Source organism: Triturus cristatus, chromosome 6 (genome assembly GCF_964204655.1).
Source record: "Triturus cristatus chromosome 6, aTriCri1.1, whole genome shotgun sequence".
Taxonomy (NCBI): Eukaryota; Metazoa; Chordata; class Amphibia; order Caudata; family Salamandridae; genus Triturus; species Triturus cristatus.
In genome coordinates, this window is record NC_140589.1 from 1,871,369,883 (window position 1) to 1,871,379,013 (window position 9,131).

Genomic DNA, 9,131 nt, shown 5'->3' on the forward strand with positions numbered 1-9,131 from the left:
GCGCCGGCGGTTCTTGCCTTCTGGTGAGTCCCCCAGCAGGAACCGAGCGATCCTCCTGGTCCAGCACCGGATGTCCTGCCAGTGTTTCCTCACCTGTGCCAGGCGCCGACTGCGACCCTCCACAGATCTCACGGCCCTGACGGCCCACTTCCATATCTCCCCCTTCTCGTAGGCGGTTACCTGTGAGGATGAGAAAGTGAGACAACATCACTACACCTGCTCCATGTCACAGAGACACACATTTGAACATCTTTGATATGTTGAACAGGGCATAGTATGCTGCCAACGAATAGCACCTTTGTCATAGGGACATTAGGCTCAGTGGAAGCCCCAATGCACTACATGGCATTGAAAGTACGCAGGTGGCATGAGGGGTGCGACACACTCCCTGATCATGGCACACACTAGACATCACACGCAACACAAAGCTGATGGCCAGCACCTCCAAGCAGTCACATGCCCCAGGCCACTGACCCAACAACAGCAGACTACACAGACACACACAGGCACAGATCATTCACCTGCCAGTGGCAACAGCCGATACAAACCTCACTCTGCACATGTGCCGCTTGCCTGGGGGGTGTCACAGGCGTGGGGCTAGCCAAGCAAGTCAGACACACAGCACGGCTTACTTCTCACATTAGATGGGTTGAGCTGTTGCCTCCTCCATGCAGCTGTGGTGCAACACTCCACATAGACACTCACCCACATGACAAGGAACATTCATACACATCAATGTCCAGATCATTTGGATACTCTCACCACAGCTCCACTCAACTCACACACATCTGTGGGTACAGTCACCTGTCACACGGGGGAACACTGAATCACCTCAGGACTACGGAACAAGAAGGGCCAAGAGGATTAGCTATGCTGAATGTGCCATGCAGCATGCAGTGAATGTCACAGTAAGCACAATGCAAGTGAGGAGTGCACACATGAACCACATCATGCTCTGCATGACAGACATGAGCCATTCCCCCCCCCCCCCCGGGACCCACTCTAAACAACATTCCATGTCTGTCACACCTGGACACAATGCCAGAAGTGCCACTCACAAAAAGAAGGGGCACAGTCAAAGGTAGCGGAGTCAGCACTCACCTGCACCCCTGGTCTACCATACAGGCTGGGGAACTGTGGGAGGATGACGTCCAGCAACGCCTCATTCTCCTCCTGGTTGAATGGCTCGGCCTTCTCCACAGACCGCGACATGGTGCCAGAGGAATCACAAGCAGCAGCAGTGGTGTCGAATCAAAGATTGTGCAGGCAAGTGCCCTTTCATGGGTTCTGCCTGACTTATATCTGCCTTGCTGGTCTATTTCAGTAACAGGAGTGCAGAGTGATTGGTCAGACTCCTTTGCATCCTACGTTTCCTCCAATCCCTTTAAACATACACCAGTGACAGCATTAGCATTTTTTCGAATTAGCAGCATCATGTCAAGTCAACAACCACTTTGCAACAATGTATATTGTGGCCAACTGCTTTTTCCAGGCTACATGATGCAAAATTTGAACTTCAAACTGGGTATCCATGACAACCAGCATGCATGTAGGCCCTAATACTTGGCCCTTATGTGTCCCCATTGTAAATTTCAAATCCCCAGACAGGTACGGTGCATTTCACACGTACCCCTAGGGCACCACTACACTAGTGCTACGGGCCGTACACGCGTGTGTAGGGCCCGTAGCACTATGGTGGTGTTGCCGCAGGCGTACGCCATCGTGCTACGGGCCCTACACACGCGGGTACGACCCGTAGCACTATGGCGTACGCCTACGGCAACACTGCCATAGTGCTACGGGCCCTACACACGCGGGCACGGCCCATAGCTCTATGGCGTATGCCTACGGCAACACTACCATAGTGCTACGGGCCCTACACACGCGAGTACGGCCCGTAGCACTATGGTAGTGTTACTGTTTAAGTAGTCCTTTCTGACATGCTAGTCTTTGTGTGGAAATTGTGGCATAGTTCCCAGGACATGCCGCCTGCTGTTGCAGCCACTGCAGCAAGGGCACACAAAGTTTCCTGATTTGGCAACACACACACACATCAAAGATGCTCCTCCCTTCCTCCATCAACGCATTCATTTGGCTGTCATCATCTTGTCTGTGCCACAGTTGCGGCCACGCCGTCCCAAAGGCTGGAACATCTGCACATGCAACGTGCACATTGCACAAGCCTCATGTCCTTGCATGACCCACATCACACTACGGTCTGATGTTGCAGCCACCCTCCAAGCAATGCCCATCCACACATCTGCCGCCAGCTCTCAGGCATACACTAACCGCACACACAACACCTTTGCATGATGAGTGTGCAACTCCGACTGCCTACACAGCGCTGCCACGCCTTCCAGGCCCTGTCACACCCACCAGGTCATGTCCCTCCTACTCCCCACTGGCTCTGTACCCCAGCAAGGACATGGGAGTGGGACTCAAGGCTTCTGCATGTAGTATGCTGTCGTTGTGAGGCACATGGCACAGGTATCATCTGTCAGCGTGTCAAACTACAATGTGTCCAGGACCCCCCTCTCCACCATCACATGCGCACACAACCTCATCATCAACTCGTAAGCCATTGACAGCCAGGTGCTCCTCACCCTCACCAAGGGCGCAGACATTGCCAGTTCCAATATTCTAGATTGCATGAGATCCATTGATGAATGGCAGAACAGCAGCCACCTGAGGCTGGACTTGTACAGGACTGAGGTCAACATCTGAGGATTGTCCCCTTACAGCTGGGTCAACTGCTTGTGTCCCACCCGCAGTAGCCCCGCACAAGCAAACAGTGTCCATGCACACAAGATGGTGTGCGTCATGGATTGCTTGCTCACATTTCATGTCTGTCACACCTGGACACAATGACAGAAGTGCCAGTCACAAAAAGAAGGGGCACAGTCAAAGGTAGCGGAGTCAGCACTCACCTGCACCCCTGGTCTACCATACAGGCTGGGGAACTGTGGGAGGATGACGTCCAGCAATGCCTCATTCTCCTCCTGGGTGAATGGCTGGGCCCTCTCCACAGATCGCGACATGGTGCCAGAGGAATCACAAGCAGCAGCAGTGGTGTTGAATCAAAGATTGTGCAGGCAAGTGCCCTTTCATGGGTTCTGCCTGACTTATATCTGCCTTGCTGGCCTATTTCAGTAACAGGAGTGCAGAGTGATTGGTCAGACTCCTTTGCATCCTACGTTTCCTCCAATCCCTTTAAACATACACCAGTGACAGCATTAGCATTTTTTCAAATTAGCAGCATCATGTCAAGTCAACAACCACTTTGCAACAATGTATATTGTGGCCAACTGCTTTTTCCAGGCTACATGATGCAAAATTTGAACTTCAAACTGGGTATCCATGACAACCAGCATGTATGTAGGCCCTAATACTTGGCCCTTATGTGTCCCCATTGTAAATTTCAAATCCCCAGACAGGTACGGTGCGTTTCACACGTACCCCTAGGGCACCACCACACTAGTGCTACGGGCCGTACACGCGTGTGTAGGGCCCGTAGCACTATGGTGGTGTTGCCGTAGGCGTATGCCATCATGCTACGGGCCCTACACACGCGGGTACGACCCGTAGCACTATGGCGTACGCCTACGGCAACACTACCATAGTGCTACGGGCCCTACACACGCGGGTACAGCCTGTAGCACTATGGCGTACGCCTACGGCAACACTGCCATAGTGCTACGGGCCCTACACACGCGGGTACGGCCCATAGCACTGTGGTGTATGCCTACGGCAACACTACCATAGTGCTACGGGCCCTACACACGCGGGTACGGCCCGTAGCACTATGGTAGTGTTACTGTTTCAGTAGTCCTTTCTGACATGCTAGTCTTTGTGTGAAAATTGTGGCATAGTTCCCAGGACATGCCGCCTGCTGGCATGACCACCATCACACTACGGTCTGATGTTGCAGCCACCCTCCAAGCAATGCCCATCCACACATCTTCCGCCAGCTCTCAGGCATACACTAAGCGCACACACAACACCTTTGCATGATGAGTGTGCAACTCCGACTGCCTACACAGCGCTGCCACGCCTTCCAGGCCCTGTCACACCCACCAGGTCACGTCCCTCCAACTCTCCACTGGCTCTGTACCCCGGCAAGGACATGGGAGTGGGACTCAAGGCTTCTGCATGTAGTATGCTGTCGTTGTGAGGCACATGGCACAGGTATCATCTGTCAGCGTGTCAAACTACAATGTGTCCAGGACCCCCCTCTCCACCATCACATGCGCACACAACCTCATCATCAACTCGTATGCCATTGACAGCCAGGTGCTCCTCACCGTCACCAAGGGCGCAGACATTGCCAGTTCCAATATTCTAGATTGCATGAGATCCATTGATGAATGGCAGAACAGCAGCCACCTGAGGCTGGACTTGTACAGGACTGAGGTCAACATCTGAGGATTGTCCCCTTACAGCTGGGTCAACTGCTTGTGTCCCACCCGCAGTAGCCCCTCATAAGCAAACAGTGTCCATGCACACAAGATGGTGTGCGTCATGGATTGCTTGCTCACATTTGCCATGGTAATAACCAGCATCTGTGCCTCAGACTGCAACACCCTCTGCATTATGCACATGATCTCCAGATAGATCCACTCCAAGGAAAGACGGACCATCCCCCAGGTCCACGACAACATCTGTGTCAAATACTGCCCTGCCCTCTACGGGGCAGCCACATCCAAACTCCCAGGACACTTGTCCACATCCAGGCTGCATCTGTACACCGCAGCTGCAACATCCCGCACCCCAGCCACATCACCGTCCAGCAAAGATAGCTGCAATGGATCACTGTGTGCTGCAGGATGACCTTCAGACTCCCCACCCACACTCAGGAGGCAGGCCACAACCCCGACCCAACACCAACCTTGTACCACTGTCATCCGAGACCCTGTAGTGCCATCTCCGTGCATCCAGCCTTGACCTGGCCACCATTCTTCCGATCCACCGTACTCCAGCATGCAGGACATAGATCTCCCACCTGGGAACACATACCTGGGACTCCCTCCCCGGGAACCTCTGAATAAGGCATGACGTCTACGCCTTAATGGTACTCTTCCAAATAGGTCTGTCGGCACAGTATTGCATGCACCCCCTCAGCAGCTTGAGGCCATCACAGGTGAGTATTGTGCTCCATGTCTGCATTGAATGATACATTGTGACCCATGTGTGTCCTGTACCAGACTCCGATCCCAGGGTATGGATGTGTGGAGTTAGTTCAACACTCAGGCATAGTTTGACATTTACACACACATATGTTGGTGAATAATGCCAAATGACAGCAACATCTCATGACAAAATAAAGTATTTATTTTTGGTGGAGTGAGTCTTTTGGTGGATGAAGTAAGGTGCTCTACCGGGTGCATAGAATCCAAAGTTCACAGGGGGAGATGGCATCCTTGTCAGTTGGAGTCATCAGAGTCCAGACCACAGTGTTGGTCATCATTGGTCAGACTGTGACCAGCAAGTCCATGTGGCAGAGAATGTCATTGGGTGAGGTGGTGCTGTTGCGCCAGAGGGCCAGGTGCCAGGCCAGGTGACCTGGGAGATGTGGATGGTCCGCTGACTCTCACGGTCTTTTCCGTGAACGACCCACCTTCCTCCGGGGACCCTCAGATGCAGGCCTTGACGATGTCTGTGATGCTCCGTCGGATGAATCCTCCTCCTCCTCCTCCCTCCCTGTGGCTGGTGCTGGTCTTCGCCTGGTGTCACAGGGAGGGTTGCCCATGTGAACGCTCATGTCCGTTTGCACCGCCAGGAGCTCAGCCAGTCTTGCCTCCATCCGTCCTTGGTGTTGTTGTTGACTGGCATGTTACTCTGCCTGCAGGTTCTTCATCTCGTCGAGGGTCCCCTTCATCTCTGTGAGGCTCGACACTACCTGGCTGATGTCCCTGGTGTCACGCCGGTATGTGTCCAGGATGTGGCGTATGTGTGACATACCAGTTCCCTCAGCTGGCTGGTCAGGTTCGCACCTCCGCCTGCCTCCACACCCACCACCCCTGCCCACACGAGCCTGGCCTGCCGTTGTGGGCACATCGGGTCTACGGGACCCCTGAGGGATGGCATTTTCGGGGTTGTCTACCTCCTCCTGGGTGCCCGGAGAAGCTTGTCCCTCCTGGTCAGACTGACTGTGTTGTTCAGTGCGAGCAGGGCTCCTGGGTGTCTCCTGGGATGTGGCAGGAATGGGGGTGGTGGTTGGCACAGATGTACCTGATGCAGGTGCTGCAGGGGCTTGGGCACCAGAGGGGCCAGGTTGGTCGGGGTCATCCACGGAGTGGTGAGAGTCGTCCCTGCCGGTGGGATCATCTTCACGCTGAGCCTGGGACTGTGATTATTCCCCCCCATTGTTGGGGGAGGTCGATGACGTTGCCCTGTGTGTGAGAGAGAGACAATGGTAATGCTGTTTCATGCCACATCCATGTTTCATACATATTCAAGTTGTCACAGATCCTCCAAGTAGTTGGATGTGCCTAGCATTCCTCTCAATGTCCACTTGGGGGTGGGTATGTTGTGGGGGACAGTTTGGTATGTTTTCCTGAGTGTTTGACCAGTAGAATTTTGGCTCGGATGCTTATTTGGCGATAGATTGGTCTTGTTGTGTCACATATCCATTGTGAGAGTGGGTAAATCCGTTGTCTGCCCCGGGCGTGTGTGCTTGTGTGAGGGGGGGTGTGACCGGGCCTGCTGTTGGGTGTAGTGTGATTTGTCATTGGGTCTCCCAGGTGATGTGTCTGTCCCCTCATGGTGCATGCTGGCATGACAGTGAGTTTGAGTGATTGTGCTAGATATCTGAGCTTGTGTAGTTGGTGTTTGAGTGTACAGTGGTCACAGAAGGGCCTTTTGCTGCATACAGCAGGGCCAAGTGTCAGCTACCTTGTCAGTACTTTGCCAGTCCCTGTGCATTGGGCATGGTGCATGGGTATGTACCTAGGCCATATGGGCTGAGGACATTGGTGTCTGCTTCGGAGTTGCACAATGTGTTGTGTGAGCCCCACCCTCCCAGCATCTCGGACATCCAGTCTTGGGTTTGTGGTTGGTGTGGCCTGGGACATGGCATTGCCTTTATTTGTGAATGGGGCATGGTGACGTTAGTGGCATGGGGGTGGTTTTAGAGTGTGGTTGTGTGCCGTGAGGGCTTGGGGGAAGTTGCATGCATTTGGTGTATTTGTGGTGTGGATGGCATTCCCCCCATGTTACATGAGTTGTTTGTGTACTCACCAGGCTCTGTGACTCCTTCGACTCCGTGTACTCCCACCGGCGGTAGCATGGCCATTACCTTCTCCTCCCAGGGATGGTAATGTACGGGTCTGCGGGGCAGCCCGCCTACAGTGATGTCACTCTGGGTGCATTCCTCGTTCATCTTCCTCTTGACTGCCCTGCGCAGTTCGTACCACCTGGCTTGTTATTCATGCCTGGTCCTTCGGATGGGCGCAACAGCATTCACCTTGTCGACGATCCTCTGCCACAGGCTTGTTTTTTGGGCTATGCTGGTCTGTCTGACCAATGTTCCAAACAGCTGTGGCTCGACTCTGATGACTTAGTTGACAAGGAGGTCCAGCTCTGCCCTTGTGAACTTTGGATTCTTGTCTGTGGGCATGGTGTGGGGTGTTGGTGTGGATGGTTGTGGGTGTGTGGGTGTGAATGTGACGGTGTGTGTGTGAATGTGAAGAGGGGGTGTTTGTGAATGAGGTTGTGTGAAGGTGTGTAAGTGAAGGTGTAGTTAAGGTGTAAGTAAGGTGCAGTTGTTTGTATGTGGGATCTGGCAGCAGTGAGTCTGTTGCAAAGGCTCATGGGTTGTGTGTGTGGGCCCTTTTTATTGGTCCATTTGTGGGTGTGGTTGGGTTTGAATTTGTGGTGGGTGTGTTATAAGAGGTGGTTGTGATTTAGGGCCTCTGTTTGCCTGTTTGGATGTGCCAGGTCAGTCATAGAGATGTATTTTGTGATGTTGACGTGTTTTGTGGTGTTGTGCGAGTCGAATTGACCCTCCTTGTGCTGTTTTACAGTGTCCTGGTTCTGTATGAGTCATTTTCGCGTAGGTAAGGTCCATACTTACGCGATGCTGGGTGAGGGTGCTGGGGTACGGTGTTGGGGTACGGTGCGTACAGGTACGGGGCTGGGGTACGAGCCTGGGGTGCGTCGCGTACAGGTGGGGGGCTGTGCTAAGGTGTTGGGGTACGGTGCGTACAGGTGGGGGGCTGTGCAACGGTGTTGGGGTACGGTGCGTACAGATGCGGGGCTGTGCTACAGTGTTGGGGTATAGTGCGTACAGGTGCAGGGATGTGCTAGGGTGTTAGGGTACGGTGCGTACAGGTGCGGGGCTGGGCGACGGTGATGGGGTATGGTGCGTACAGGTATGGGGCTGGGCTACGGTGTTGGGGTACAGTGCGTACAGGTACGGGGCTGGGCTACGGTGTTGGGGTACGGTGTGTACAGGTACGGGGCTACGGTGTTGGGGTACGGTGCGTACAGGTACGGGGCTGGGCTACGGTCCTGGGGTACGGTGCGTACAGGTACGGGGCTGGGGGACGGGTCTGGGGTGTGGCATGTACAGGTGGGGGGCTGGGGTACGGTCCTGGGCTACAGGGCGTACAGGTGCGGGGCTGGGGTATGAGCCTGGGGTGTGTCGCGTACAGGTGGGGGGCTGTGCTAAGGTGTTGGGGTACAGTGCGTACAGGTGCGGGGCTGTGCTACGGTGTTGGGGTACGGTGCGTACAGGTACAGGGCTGGGCTACGGTGTTGGGGTACGGTGCGTACAGGTACGGGGCTGTGCTACGGTGTTGGGGTATGGTGCGTACAGGTACGGGGCTGGGAGACGGGCCTGGGGTGCTGCGCGTACAGGTGGGGGGCTGGGCTACGGTCCTGGGGTATGGGGCGTACAGGTGCGGGGCTGGGAGATGAGCCTGGGGTGCGGAACGTACAGGTGCGGGGCTGTGCTACGGTGTTGGGTACGGTGCGGAGGGGGGATACGGTGCTCACATACGGGGGTACGGTGCTGACATGTACAGGGTATGGGGGGCTGTACGACTCGTATCCGGGCACAAGTTTACCCGTGTGTATGTAGGCTACAGCGTTCGCTCCGTACGGGGCATTTTACATGCGGTTGTGTATTTAGA